General features: G+C 52.6%; 1 pseudogene; it reads right to left on the reverse strand.

The window, feature by feature from the left end:
- Window positions 1-4,112: 4,112 nt before the first annotated feature.
- LOC135299802 (olfactory receptor 14A16-like) lies at window positions 4,113-5,592 on the reverse strand (annotated as a pseudogene).
- Window positions 5,593-15,265: the final 9,673 nt, after the last annotated feature.

Below are 15,265 nucleotides of genomic sequence, written 5' to 3' on the forward strand. Positions count from 1 at the left end.
GTTTGCAGGCACAGCACCTGCAGTGCCGACGCACCAATGCACGTGAATAACTCTGTTATTCCCTCTCAGAATTTGGGCTCTGCCCCAGCACGAGGTGCTGCAGCCCTTTGCTCCTGGTTCCCGTGTGGAGCAGCTCCCTTCCTGCTGGCTGAGCTGCTCAGGCAGAGCCCGGCAACTCCTGGCCCTGCAGGGCTGAGGCTTTTCCCCATTGCTGGGCACAGACTGATGGAGCAGCACTGCTGAACACAGGGGCACACAGAGGGACCAGGAGCAGCTGCCTTTATCCACCTGAGGCTCCAAGGCCCAAACTCTGAGCAGCCAGGGCTGGAAGAGGCTCACAGGCTCCCTGTTGGCTGTGCTGCCCCACTTGTGCCCGGCCCAGCTTTGCTTGGGGCAGAGGGAGAACAAGGGGCAGTTCTCTCCAGCCCAGCCCAGGGACCCCTCCAGCCCCAGGGCTTGGGGCACTGTCAGCACCTGCTGCTCCAGCCACCGCTCCTGCTGGCCCTGACAGCAACACCCAAACTGGGACTGATCCCAAGGGAGCAGCAGCAGGGCCTGGATCTGATCCCTGACTCTGGGGCACGGCTGGACAAATGACCCCACAGCAGCAGCAGCACATGGAGCTGACTTTCAATGTCGCCTTGACTTTTTAAGATTTTCTAAGTGTTCTGATGTTTGCATTCTTGTACCAAACTTTCTCACACACTTTCTGTAAACAACTTTTTTTTTTGCATTATTTTATGGAGGAGGAGAAACTTGATGGACTGTTTGTTTGTCCTTGGAGAGGTGGCACTTTCACCCTCCAATCCACTGTCATCTTTGGAAATCTATAAATGTTGGAGTAAAAAAATTAACTTGCCCTTTTTCCTGCCTTGAGAGCAACAGCATCTCTGCGTCGTGTTGTCTTGTGTCCTATAGTGACATTTCAGCACAGCCCCTGCCACTCTTTCCTCCCGTGTGCAGCGGTGTCACAGCAGCCTGAGGCACCTGGGAGCCCCCAGTGCCAGCAGGGACTTGAGATGACAGCCCTGGGCTCCTGGAGATTGTGCAAGGAACAGAGCTGGGGGCTCCCTGTCCATGGGGAGCTTCCAGATGGAAGAGGCTGCTGTGCCCAGGCAGCTCCAAGGCCACAGCAAGGAGCGTCTCAACCACTGGATCTGTGCCAGTCCCACAGTCCTGGGCAGCAGCCACTGAGCCCTGGGGGAACAGAGGGCACAGCAAGAGGGACAAAACCAGGCAAGGTCAGAGACTGGGAAGAGCCAGAGCTGGGAGCAGGAACAGCTGCTCCATTGCACTCTTGCAAAAAGCTCTTGGCTGGTTCCAAGGGCTGAAATGCATGAAGGGCAGAGAGGAGGCCACACCAAACAATGCTCCTGTTTCCATACCCTCCCCTCTCTGTGTCCCAGAAGGAATTGGATGGACTGTGTTCTTCTCTCCGAGTCGTCTTGTTCAGCATGAGCAGCTTAGCACCAGGAGCTGAAGGAGCCGAAGCCTCAGGCCACAGGAGCTGAGCAAGAGGAGACTTTCTGAGCAACTGAGTGCTGCTAACATGGACCTAGCTGAATTTAGCAGATATAATAATGGAATCACAGCATCCTTTCTGTTGGAAAAGACCTCTGAGCTCATCCAGTTCAGCTGGTCACCCAGCAGTGCCAAGCCCAGCACTAAACCACGTCCCTGAAGTGCCAAGGCCTGGACAACAGCCCTGAGTGAGGCCTGAACAGCAGGCCCTGAGCCAAAGGTGGCCTCTGGATGAACCTTCCAACCAAAGGTTATCTTTGTATCTGCTCACTGATGAAATATGCATGGTCATTAGCACTGTGATAGATGTAGCTACTCATTAGTGACACATGTATTGATCTTTTTGTATTTGCAAGCCAGACAAGGCCATGAAATCTGACATCTAGCCTTGTTTGGGGCTGAAGGATCAAAGTCAAACCTCCCTTGGTTCCTCCTTGAGCCCTGGCCAGGCTTTGGGAGGAACCCAAGAGGAGGATGAAACCAGATGTTCCCGCACTGGAAGTGCTGTCAGTTTGTTCATTCAGCACTGTCAGAGCTGGGCCCTCTCACAGGCTTGGAGCCTCACCTGTGGCTGGAGGCACCTTCAGGAATTCCCAGTGTCCAGGAGTGGCTCTGCAGCCCTTGGCTGGGACAGCTTCCCCCAGCTGCTGTGTGGATCTGGGGGATGGTAAAGCGTGAGGGGAACTGGTGCTGGATGTTTCTTAATCACTACTGCAATCTTTGATCTTTGGTGGTGATGGTTGGATGCATTGCTGAGCTTCTGGTTTTCTAATTATTTTCTAATGATGATGTGCTCTGTTGAGCTTCTCCTTTTGTAATTTTTTGCACATAGACATTATATAAATTACACAATTCCTTCAGTTGGAGTCTGTGTCTTTGGCGCTGACCCTGCCCACTGGCAAAACTGAGCCTGTGGGCTCCACAGAACCAAGGGGCTCTTGTGACACTGCAGGGCCTTGTCTGACCTGGGGACCATGGTGACCCTGTGGGGCTTAATGGAACCAAGGGGCCATTGTGACACTGTGGGGACTCATATAGACAAGGGTTCATCATTTTCCTCTCCCTGCCCCTGCCCCAGCCCAGCAGAGCAGCAGAGTCAGGTCTGGCCCTGCAGCAGGAACTGCAGGCACTGGAGGTCAGGGACAGCCACTCTGGGTCTGGAATGCTCACCAGATGCTCAGCTCGGGCAGCTCCTGCAGCCCCAGGGCCAGCCCTGCTGCCCAGCCCAGCAGCAGAGTTGGCCCCGGGGCTCCTCAGGCAGCTCCTGCTGGCCCAGGGACAGGGCAACCTCTTGCAAGGTCTCCTGTGCACACCCACGGGCTCCTGCTCTGCTCCTGGCCCATGCCAGCTGCCCCCAGAGCCTTTCCCAGGGGAACACGTCTGTGCTGGCCCCAGCAGCCATTGCTGCAGCACCTGCCCTGCTGCCCAGAGCCCCGAGCTGGGGCTGCTGCTCTGCAGAGCACGGGGGCTGTGCTGCCCGGGGCCCTGGGCTGCCTCTGCTGGGCTCTGCTGCTCAGCCTGGCACACAGAGGCAGCTGGTGGTGCTCCCTGCACTGACTCCCTCCCACACAGGCTCTGCGGGGCCATGGAGGGGGCTCAGAGGTGCCTGCCTTGTGCCAGGGCTGCCAGAGGGGCTTGGGGCTGCCCTGGATCCTCCTGGGGGAGTTCCCTGAGGCTCAGAGGAGGCAGTGCCCAGACTCCTTTCCCTGGGCCTGCTGTGTCCCTGGGCTGCAGAGCTCTCCTGGCTCACAGCAGACGTTCAGTCCTGGATCTCGGGGTGACCCCAGCCTGGCCAGGCCTGTGCCCAGTGAGCTCCACTCCCTGCTGGTCCCTGACACACACTGTCCCTGCAGGTCCCCTATGTTCTCCTGGCAGCTCCCAAGGCCCTCAGACAAATATTCCCCTGCCATCAACTCTGGCACAAGCTGCATAGCCCCAGGAAGGTTCAGCACAGACCATTCCCCATCTGATGGGCACTGGCCACCCACAAGCAAAACCTGACCCAGACCTGAGTCCCCTGAAGGACACAGCAGGACCCTGATCTCATCCCACTGAGTCCTGGGAGAACAAGGAACACAAGGAGCTTCTTGAGTGGCCTGAGATTGACTTTGGAAGAGAGCAAAGCCATCCTGCCGTGCGCTCAAGAGGTGCCCTTTGCTGGTGGAGCTGCTGTGCTGGAGCCCAGCTGTGTCCCAGCAGTGCCCATGGCCTGTCCCTGCCTGAGGGCACAGCACGGACATGCAGCAGGACAGTGACCAAGCTGCCAGAGCACTCCGGCCTTGCACCCACAGCAGGGCTGGGAAAGAGAGTGTGGGCCTCTGGAAAGGGAGGTCCATTCAGCAGCTCTGACAGGACCAATTGCTGCTGCTCCCTGGGAGTGCTGCTGTCCTGGGACTCTTCCCTTTCTCCCCCATAACGTCATGCAGGTCTCAGAGTTGGGATCCCAGAAAAAGAAGGCACTGCAAGGTCATTTATTTTGTTCAAAGAAAGCAAGGGTGCAAATCCTGGTTGACAGAGCTTCTGGATCAAATTCAAGAGGCAGATAGGAAATTAAGCAAGGAATGAATAAAAACATTTCATGGAACACAACATTATGGCAAGAAGAACCCATAGACATCACCAAAGACCTGAGAAGGCAGACTGGGCCAGTCATGAGTTCCATTCTGAAAACTATGCAGCAGAAAACAAACACTTTTTTGCTTCTGAAAAGTATCCAGTCACCTTTTTCCTCAGGGCATCCTTAAGCTCCTGGTTCCTCAGGCTGTAGATGAGGGGGTTCAGGACTGGAGGAAACACTGAGTACAGAACTGACAGGGCCAGATCCAGGGATGGGGAGGAGATGGAGAGGGGCTTCAGCTAGGCAAAAAAGCCGGTGCTGAGAAACAGAGAGACCACAGCCAGGAGAGGGAGGCAGGTGGAAAAGGCTTTGTGCCGGCCCTGCTCAGAGGGGATCCTCAGCACGGCCCTGAAGATCTGCACATAGGAGAAAACAATGAACACAAAACAAGCAAATAAGAGAAAAGCACAAACTATGAGAAGCCCAAGCTCCCTAAGGTAGGATTTGGAGCAGGAGAGCTTGAGGATCTGTGGCACTTCACAGAAGAATTGGCCCAGGGCATTGCCATGGCAAAGGGGCAGGGAAAATGTATTGGCTGTGTGCACGACAGCGTAGAGAAAGGCACTGGCCCAGGCAGCTGCTGCCATGTGGGCACAAGCTCTGCTGCCCAGGAGGGTCCTATAGTGCAGGGGTTTGCAGATGGACACGTAGCGGTCATACAACATGACAGTGAGAAGGGCAAGCTCTGATCCAAAGGAAAAAAAAATCAGAAAAACCTGAGCAGCACATCCTGCATAGGAGATGGTTGTGGTGACCCAGAGGGTATTGTGCATGGCTTTGGGGACAGTGGTGCTTATGAAGCCCATGTCAAGAATAGAGAGGTTGAGCAGGAAGAAGAACATGGGTGTGTGCAGGTGGTGGCCACAGGCTACGGCACTGATGATGAGGCCGTTGCCCAGGAGGGCAGCCAGGGAGATGCCCAGCAAGGGGCAGAAGTGCAGGAGCTGCAGCTGCCGTGTTTCTGCCAATGCCAGCAGGAGGAAGTGGCTGATGGAGCTACTGTTGGACATTTGCTGTGGCTGCACATGGGAACCTGTTCATGGGTAAAGGACAGTGAACAGTTAGAGGAGATGTATGTAACCAAAATCAAAGCCATTTCCCATACACCCTCCTCTGTAACACACAAGGACAGGCTTCTCTGTTTGAGAGTTCTGAGGTTTTCTTTTAAGCTCCCCCCATGTCTCTCCTGATATTCTTGGATATCAAAACCCTCAGCATTTCTACTGCCTTCTGGTAGGACAGAGTGTGTTCCCTCAGGGAAGATGATGAGTGGAGACTGAGGAAGATGGTCTGTCACTTCATTGTGCTTGGAGTTTCTCTGGGCTTTCACTTTTCCCAAATGGGGATTGTTCACACTCCTAAGTTTTCCTTAATGGTCACCAGATATTGCTGAGAGCAGAAGAATCCACCACAGCCCAGCTCCACATTTGCAGCCAAGGACTCACATTTCTCATTTCACCAACCCAACAGCATTTTCAATGTCAGAAAACTTCTGTGCTTCCCCATCAATCTTAGAGATGCTCTAGGACAGGTTTGAATCCTGCATTGAAGCTCCCATCTTGGACTCAAATCTCAGAGCGAATTCCAAGTGTCCTTATGCTGGCATTGGATGAAGGGAGATGCAGCTCCTTGCCTGACTGCACTGACAGCATTGCCCAGAGCCAGGCACTGTGCACAGTGTCACCCTGAGCCAGCTGTGCCCCCTCCCAGAGCCCCCAGGGCCGGGCAGCTGCTCCCAGCCCTGTGCTCTGCAGAGGAACTGGGCCCAGGGCTGCAGAGGTGCCCCACAGCTCTGCTGCAGCTCTGCCTGCACAGGAGGGGCTTCACGCCTTGGAGCCCCAGCCCTGAGGGCAGAGGCGTGGCTGGGGGACAGGAGGGAGAGGGCTTGTTCAGAGGGAGGGGCTGCACTGGAACGGATCCTGTGGACATCTCTAAACTCTCCCTGCCACAGCATTTCTGGATTTTGCTTTCTCTCCTTCCCTGATATTGTTTCTGCATCCTAGAGACTTTCCTCCTGCAGCTGTTTCCCTGCACCTGATCTCTCCCTGCCAGCACTCTCAGACCCCAAATCTTTGTGCACTCTCCATGCCCCTACAGAACCCTGCCTGTTTTCAGGGCACTGGCTAAGGCAGGTTCTCTTTGCAGCTTGGAGAAAGGACAGCTCAGACTGAACCTGATGGGTCCAGCAAAGATGATGCTGGTGCTGTCCATGGGCAGAGTGGCTGAAAGCACATTAGGAATCTCTTGTGAACGTACTCATCACTAAAAGTAACAGTTCAGATGTCTCAGGAACATGTCAAAATTCATAATCAAGCTTTAATATTTTGGTCCCAATCCCAGACATTCTCCAAGAGTAGGAAACTGAATAGAAACATTAGGAAATTTCCTCATTTTTATCAAAATCCTTGTCTTGGAAATGTTATACAACTGCTCAGAACCCTTCAGCATGTCAGAGCTTCATGAACATTTCACCTCCCCTGCAGCAGAAATACTCAGAGATGTACTCACAGGGTCTGCAGGCATTGGGATGTTCCAGCTTTAGGAGATCACTCAGGAGCTGCAGCTGCATTGTCCTGCAGCCAGAGGTTCCTGTGCCAAGAGCCCAGCCCAGCTCAGCAGCACGGACACAGCACAAGGACTTTAATGACCCTCTGGGGCTTTGTGCTGAGGCCCTGAACATCAGTCCCTGAGAGGCAGATGAAGAAACCTCTCCAGAACTCCAAGTCAGAATCCAACTCCAAAGTTTCTTGGACTTTTAATGGGTCCCACTGAGGGACACCACTGAGAAAGTGTCCCCAGGCCCCAGGCAGAGCAGAGAACTGGAAGCACTGATGCCAGGTGGGGACAAAGAGAAGACAAGTCTTGGTGGCCTGGGGCACAGCAGGGTCTGTGCCACCAAGGGCTGGGAGGAGACACCTTGTCCTGAGGCCCTGGGGCCTCCTGGCACAGCCCCAGCCAGGCTGGGCACTGTCAGCCCCTTGTCCTGCCCTCAGCATCCCCCCCTAGCCCACATCCCAGTGGCCTCAAGGATCTGCTGGAAGGAGTCCCTGGGGAGCCTTGCTCAGCAATGGCCCTGAGGGCCGCATCAATGCTCCCAGGGACTGCAGGTTTTTCAAAGGACTTTGGGTTCGTCTTTTGGCTTAGACTCTCTGAGAGGTTTGTGCAACCATGGCCTCCAATTATCTACTGTAATTAGTCCCTAGAGAGGCTTTGTCAGTAACAACACTCAGTGGGGCTCATTAATGCTTCAAGGTACTTCAGTTGTTTTAGGGTACTTGGTGTTTCCCTTTTGATACAGAGTCTGTGAGAGGTTTGTGCAATCATGGCCCCAATTATCTGCTTTAAGGAGTCCCTTGAGAGCTCTGTACTGACACTCAGTGGGGCTCATTAATACTTTGAGATACTCAAGGTGTTTAAGCTACTTTGGATTTTCTCTTCCTCACTGAGTCTCTGAGAAGTTTTTTGTGCAATCCTGGCAACCAGTTCTCTCCTCCAAGGAGTCCATGAGGAGCCTGTGTTGGGGATGGATCTTAGTGGGACCCATAATACTTTGAGACACTTTGGGCGTTTCCTCTGATACTGACTCTTGGAATGCTTTGTGCAATCTTCTCTCAGGCCCTGAGATTCAACGCTCAGCTCCAAATACTCCACAGGGCTCATTATGATCAAGCAGTCCTGACAAACCATGTCTCTGCCTTGACTTCCCCCTGCTCTAATGCATTTCATCAAGAAGGTTTCTGTAGTGGTTTTGGTTCGCCAATTTGAAATTTCTTGGCCCATGCACCAATTACTTTGGTGGGTTCAGTGCATCCAGTGCACTCACTGCAATATTCTTACTGATTTTCTGCTGTGAGATAGGTTTAGGAGAAAGGCAAAGTAGGCTCAAAACTTTAAAAGGGTATTAAGAAAAGTTTATTAATAGTAACTAAAAGAAAGAATATTAAGAATCATAACAAAATGTTCAGAATACTTCTCTTCTCCATACAACCTTTTCTTTTTTACTGACAATGTAAAGAGGCAAAACCTAAAATTTTGAGTCAGTTTACCACCTCTAGAATAGTCTCTCTTCAGTTCACTTAGGGAGAGGAGTCTCTCTTTCATGTTATGGCTACTTCTCCATAAGAAAAGTGTTATCTCGTGGCTCTCAATTTCCATGAATAGCAGCTGCCCGGAAAATCTGTAATGGTAAAGTCCCTCCCAGTTATTCATAGCTTTTCACACAGTTGTGTTTATGGGCCATTTCAATTTACGGAGTATTAGTTTAAAGATGACCTGTTTAAGAGCGAAGGTTCTCTTCATCTATTTCTGAAATAATCTTCATCTCTGAGAACAGAGATCTTCTCTTTCTGGGGGCACAGGATCTCATCACTCTGCTCTCTTTCTCTGTTCAAACTTCTAATGGGATCACAGCTACTTCAACATCTGCTTACTTTAGCATGGAGGCCTTTGCTGAACAAGTCATCTCGCCATACTTTTCAATGTATTATAGGGAAAAGACAGTCTGATGTACCAATTACATCCTTCTCCATAGCTTTACAAGAGTGTTGTGGTGTGTTGTTCAGTTCCATTAGAGCTGATTTGTTCTGTTCCCCCTACCTGTTAAATGGTTCGGTCCTGGGATTCCCCTTCCTCCCCTGGTAACCCCTCCCCATATGTGAGAGTTGTCAGTTTGTTATCTCCTCCCCTGTTTCCCTGGATACCTTCTGTTAACCGCTCCCTGAGTTCCTGTCCATCACCCACTGGCCCCTCCCCTTTTTCCAGAAAGTTCTCCCCTTGGCAGTGGGTGATTGGATCAGGAACAAGAGTCCCTCCCTACTACCTTCCCTATTCTCTAGCCAGCGTGTCTGTTATGATTTTGCTCCCTCCTAAGTTCTCCCTCATTGGTTATTGTATCTTCCTCATCCTATTGTTCCACCCCCTTTATATAGTATTGTATCCCCTTGCTCCTGGTCTTCTCTTGGCTGGCTTCCCTGGAGACAGTAAACATTTGGACTTTGCCCCTGAGAGGAGTCTTTCCTTCACTCTCTTCGCCTGTTTGCTGCTTACTGCTGCCTCCTGCTGAGGCGCTGCCCGGACGCCCCTGGCACATCTGGGAAGTGCCCCCCCGCTGTCAGCTGCTGTGCCTCAGCTCAGCTGTGCAGTCTCCTCCCCTGCTCGGGGGAGTAGAGGATTTAGACAGCAGCGCGGCACAAGAGAATTTCAGCCCCAAGATCATGGCATTTCCTCATGCCTCCCATCTGGGACCTGACTTCCCTCTTCACTGACCTCAGTGTCTTCATGTTGCTCCTCTGCGTACCTGCACTTTGTCCATTTCTCTCACTTGATGGAGGATGGAAGCACTGAAAGAGTTAATATCTCTCCCGGGGCCTGCAGATGGTTCCGTGACCCCAGCCGGGCTGGGTTCTTGCAGCCGGAGCTGTTTTACGATGGAGGTTTCTGCAGCGGCTGCGCTGGGGCTGTGTCAGGATGGGCTGTGCTGGGGCAGGGCCAGGATCTCAGCAGCCAGGCCAGAACACAGCAGCAGCACGGCTGGGGCCCATGGCTTCTCCTCCCCCTGCCCAGGGGTTGCGGGTGAGCCCCAAGGGTGACAGAGTCTTGGCCGAGCCGGCCCGGCCCGGAGCTGCTCCTGGGGCCTGGCGGATCCTGGCTGGGCCCGGGCTGGCGGCGGGGCAGGGCTCGCTAGCACCCAGGTGTTGGCAACCGCAGCCATGGCCCGGCCCGGCCTCGGCCCCGTGGCCTCCCCTGCCCTGCCCGGCAGCCGATGGGGCCTGGGGGGCTCCCTGGGAAGGGGCCTGGACCCACGTCAGGAGCCGCCTGGCCCGGCCCGGCTGAGACGGGGGCTGGGCCAGCCTTGTTACCTCTTTGCCGGCCAGAAGGGAAAGAGACCCTCCCAGGCTTTCTGATCTTCAACATGTGTCTTCACAGAGGCATGTAGTTTCCTTAGTGGATTAACAGACTGTCAATTTTCCGAGCTAATTACTGATTGGTTTTTTGTCAGACACAGAGGAAACTGCTAGCAGCTTCTGTTAGAACATCACTTCCGTGATGGAAAACCACCACAACAGCACAAGAGCATAGAACTCCTTTGTTCATATGTAGTGGTCATGTGCCCAAGGCCTCAAAACCCCTCCTTAGGACATCTCTGGGTGCTCTCCGAGGTGTTTTGAAATGAAAACATTCAGCTCATACTCTAAAAGAATCACTAGAGGACAGGGCCAGCCTGACCTGCCTGTCTTGGTAACTTTTTTCAGGGAGCAATCCTTGGATATATGGAATCTGGGAGGCCAAATTCCAATTTTGGCAACGGCCCCGGGACATGAAAGCAGTTCTTTTCCATAGGAAGGAACAGAGACCCAGTGTTTTCCCAGGCAGATGAGAGATGACCACCTGAGGCCAAGGCCAGCCAGAGCTGTCAGGTGTATTCTGCAAGATATTGTTGCATACTGGAAATTTTTTAGGGAGAATGCCAATTTTGGCAATGGACATCAAAAAGAGGGAGAGTTCTTTTCCATGGCAAGGAAAACACAAAATTCCAGTGATCCAGGATCTGATGTGAGGCAGCACTTGACATCCCAACATAAGCCAGACATGTCAGATGGCCCCTGGAAGACCAAGCCAGCCAGGCCTGTTCCATCTTCCCTTCATTCCATGGGGCCCCACAGTGTCCTAATGGTCCCTTGCTTCCATGAGGCCCTGAGGTGCCATAATGCCCCCTTGGTGACACGAGGCCCTGAAGGGCCCTAACTGTCTCCATGGTTCCATCAGGCCCCACAGAGCCATAATGGTCTGTGGGTTCCATGAAGCCCCGCTGTGTCACCACGGCCCCTTGGTTCCATGGGCTCCAGTGGTGCCACAATGATCCCCTTTGGTTCCATGAAGTCCCCACAGTGTCCCAGTGATCTCCATGGGAAAGAAAGAATCCAGCCCCAGTGTTGGAGGGGCAGTCACCAGAGGCCAAGGCCAGCCAGACTTGATGGTGCTGGCAGATTTTGCCTGGGATCAACCCTCGGATATACAGAATTTTAGAGGTGGAATCCCAATTTCAGACATGGACACCTGGAGGAAGAAGGATGGTTCTTTACCATAGGAAGGAAAGCACAGAGCCCAAGGGTTTCAAAGGCAGAAGAGGAGAGAGGTGGCTCCTGGGAGGCCAAGCCAGTCTCACTTGTTTTTCCTGGCAGCTTTTGTAATGGAGGAATCCTTGGATATATGGAATTTGGGAGGAGGAATCTCAACTTTGACCACAGATGCCTTGAGAAGAAGGACGGTTCTTTTCCATAGGAAGGAAAGCACCAACCCCAGTGTTTGGAAAGCAGGTGAGAAGCAGCCCCCAAGAGGCCAAGGGCAGCCAGACCTATATGTCCTGGCTGCTTTCACTGGGGAGCAATCCTTGGATCTACAGAGTTTTGAAAGTGGAATCCCAGTTTTGGCCATAGGCACCTGGTCAAGATGGATGATGTGCTCCTACAAAATAGAAAAGTATGAAGTCCAAATGCTCTGGAAGAAGATGAGAGGTGGCCACTCTTAGGTCAAACCAGCCAGACCTGTCTCTCCTGGCACCTTTCATCTAGGAGCTATCCTTGGACATAGGGCATTTTGGAGGTGGAATTTCAATTTTGGTTGTGGGCACCTGGACAGGAAGAAGAGCCCTTTACATTAGGAAGGAAAGCACAGAGCCCCACTATTGGAGTTTGACCAGTGTTACTGACGGGACTGCCTTGGTCTCTCTGGCCTCGGCTGCTGACCAAATAGTGGCACCTGTGGAGTTTTCTCCCCAGAGACGCTATTCAGTTACCTGCGGTCGCAGCTGGACACGTGGAGACAAGTCCGGACATGCCCCAAGCTCCAGAGCTTGCAGGCTGGAGCTTGCTGTTGAGGGGGTCACTCCTCAGGCCTTCCTGAGCCAGAGAAACCTTTGAGGTGAGGTGAAGAAAGGAGTGGGTCCTGATGGAGAGTTTTTAATCCAGAGTTTTATTTTGGTGGCACGGCCTCTGACTCTTGCAACAATCCACTGAACTCTCCAACACAACCCCTAACTCGTGGTCTGCTTGTCCTTTTACCTGGGGACTGGGGAGGGCGTGGTAACACAGGGACCACCAACCAGGTACAGGGGGAGGAGGTCTCAGGTGAGAGGGACACCTGGGTGGGCCAATGGCCCCCCAGTGGGTGGAGAGCATCTTTTGAACCTGCCAATTGCTCGACGCTCTCCTTGGAATTTCTGGTTGGGTAGACAGTGCCCAGCAGGGGTCAAGGGTGGGGAAAGGAAGGGTGATTGACAGCCCACTTGGGAAAAGAAGTTTCAGGGAGAAACCCAGAGAACTGAGGCAAGCCATGACATCACACCTCAACATCTCCCCACTGTTTCAGAGGCACATGAGTGCCAGCCCTCAGGAAGCCAAGGCCAGCCAGACTTATAACTCTCAACAGCTTTTGTCTGGGAGCTATCCTTGGATATAGGGAATGCTGGAGGCAGATGCCCAATTTTTGCCAATTTGATGGCTGGTCGAGATGAATGGTTTTGCCTCATAAGAAAGAAAAGCACATGGTCCCAGTGTTTGAAAGTCAGATGAGAGGTGGCCCCCAGGTGGCCAAGGCAGCCAGATCTGTCTGTCCTGGCAGATTTCATCTAGAAACAATCTTTGCATATAAGGAAATTTGGAGAAGGAACCCCAGTTTTGGCCATGGGGCCCTGGAGGAGAAGGACACTTCTCTCTCACAGGAAGGAAAGCCCAGAGCCCCAGTGCTTCAGGGGCAGATGAGAAGCAGCCCTCAACATGCCAAGGTCAGCTGGACCTGTCAGGTTGTCCCCAGGAGGCCCAGCCAGCCAGACCTGTTCCATGTTCCCTTGGTTTTGTGGGACCCCACAGTGTCCCAATGGTCTCCTTGGTTTCATGAGGCCCTTGAGTGTCACAATGTTCCCCTTGCTTCTGCAGTGTCACAATGGGCCTATGCTTCTATGAGGATTTGCAATGTCACAATGGCCTCATGCTCCCACAAAGCCCTGATGTGTCACCATGGCCCCTCGGCTCCATTCCCCCTCGCTGTGTCACAATTGCTCCTCCGTGACACTATGGGCTCCACAAAGTCACCATGGACCCTTGGTTCCTTGGGGGTCCCGCGTTTCACAACGGTCTCCTTGATTCCATGAGGCACTACAGTGTCACAATTGTCTCTTTCTTTCCATGAAGTTCCGTCATGTTACCGTGGTTGCTGTCAGAGGCAGGATGAGATTGATGTACCCAGACACTTTGGGATGCTCGGAAAGCCCGTGTGGGGCCAGGGCCGGGTCAGCCTTGGTCTGTGGTGGGGCACAGCTATGGTCTCTGGTGCCCCCAGCCCTGGCCTGGCAGAGCTGTCAATCACACAGAAGGGGCTGTGCTAACCCAGCTCTGATTGGCTCAGCTGTCAATCAATCAATCAATCACACACTAGCAGCTGGTGCTACCCTGACTCTGATTGGACAAGCAACTGGCAGCCCACCCCAGGAGAGAGACCATGAAGGCCAAAGGTCTTAAAAGCGAGAGCACGAGGCCAGCCCATTATCTGGATCCTGCCTTCTCCTGGACTTCCTCTGTCAGTGGTGCTGGAACCTGAGTGGTTGGTTCCTATGTGTGTGTCTTTCTATAGATCTTCTGCCTTTCTGTTGTTCTCTATATATTTTTCTTCAAATCCTACTTAGCTGGAAAATTTTGGGGTAGTTTAGCATCTTAAGAGTTAAAGGTTTTTAGGTCAAGTGGGCTAAGCGAATGAAGTTAATGCTATGAGAAGAGTTTTATGTTGAAGCGGATGTTATGTTAAACCCTTTGCCAAAGTTCCTTGATTGTCTATATTTTGCCAGTAAAAATTTCTGTCATTTTCACCTCTTAGCTCAGTTGGTTAGAGCATGGTGCTGGTATCACCGAGGTTGTGGGTTCAATCCCTGTGTGGGCCATTCACTGAAGAGCTGGACTTGATGATCCTTGGAGGTCCTTCCTGCCAAGAATATTCTTTGCATCTGGCCATGTTGAGTATATCTGGTTGCTGTTTCTCCTGTGCACCAAACTCAAGGAAAGGAACCCTTTGATTTCCCCCAGCATTTCAGTGTTCTGGGGGATTCCAGCCCTGCAGGCTCACAATGGCCTCTTGTTTCCATGAGGCCCCTAAGTGTCGCACTGGCCCCTTGGTTCCTTGAGGATCTGGAGTGTCACACAGGTTTATGGCATTTGTCCTTGCTGCCCCACACATCCCCCTGCCCCACAAACAGCCCCGAGCCACCCGTGAGGGACAGGCCCTGCTGGCCCAGGCTGGGCTCAGGGCTTGGCCTTTCTGCTTCCTGCAGCCAGCCCAGGCCTTGCTCAGCATTGCAGTTCCCTGCCCAGAGCCTTGGGCTCCCTGCACTCCTGGCCTCAAGGATCTGCTCTCACCAGTCCCTGGGAGCCTTTGGCACTCCCTGCCCTCACTGGGGCCCAGCCATGCTCCAGGGGACTTGGAGTTTTGCTTCTGACTTCTTGAGCAGCTTCTTCATCTTTCTCTCAGTGCCTGAGGGTCATGGACTCAGCCCCAAATCCACCATGGGAATCATTAAAATACAGAAAGCCCTTGGGGCTCTTTCTCTTCCTTCAGTGCTCTTCAAGTCTTCAGGGCTTGTGCAGCTGACTGGAGTCAGTTTGGAGTTATATTAAGGAGGAAGATTTCAAACTACACCTCATGACTTTTTTCTTTTAATCAAGTGAGATGTTGAGTGCCAGCAAGGTAAGCCTCCCCAAGCTACAAGGTCTGCCTTTGATGTGTGAAGGGATACCAGGCCACGCTACATCCCTGCAAATAAGAAACACATCCTGTGGCAACTGAAGTGGGTAGCTACCGGACCAAGAAATTACGGAAGAGGTGCAATTACACCATTGGTTCTGTTTTTTGTAAGTGGGATGATATGGGGAGATGTCTCTCCTGATAGTTTCTTTTTCTCTTGTAATTTTGGGTCTTTCACCTTCTTCCCATTTCAGACGGTAATAAAACCTTACACAAAAGTCCATTTTTACAGAGTTGAGAATTTTTACCTCCTGGAGTTCAAGTGCTGCATGCAGAAGCTTCCATTAGTCCCAAGCATCGACAGGTTGCACTTGCATTTGCCTTTAGGATTGTCATCTC

This window comes from Passer domesticus, chromosome 4 (genome assembly GCF_036417665.1).
Source record: "Passer domesticus isolate bPasDom1 chromosome 4, bPasDom1.hap1, whole genome shotgun sequence".
In the NCBI taxonomy this organism is placed as follows: Eukaryota; Metazoa; Chordata; class Aves; order Passeriformes; family Passeridae; genus Passer; species Passer domesticus.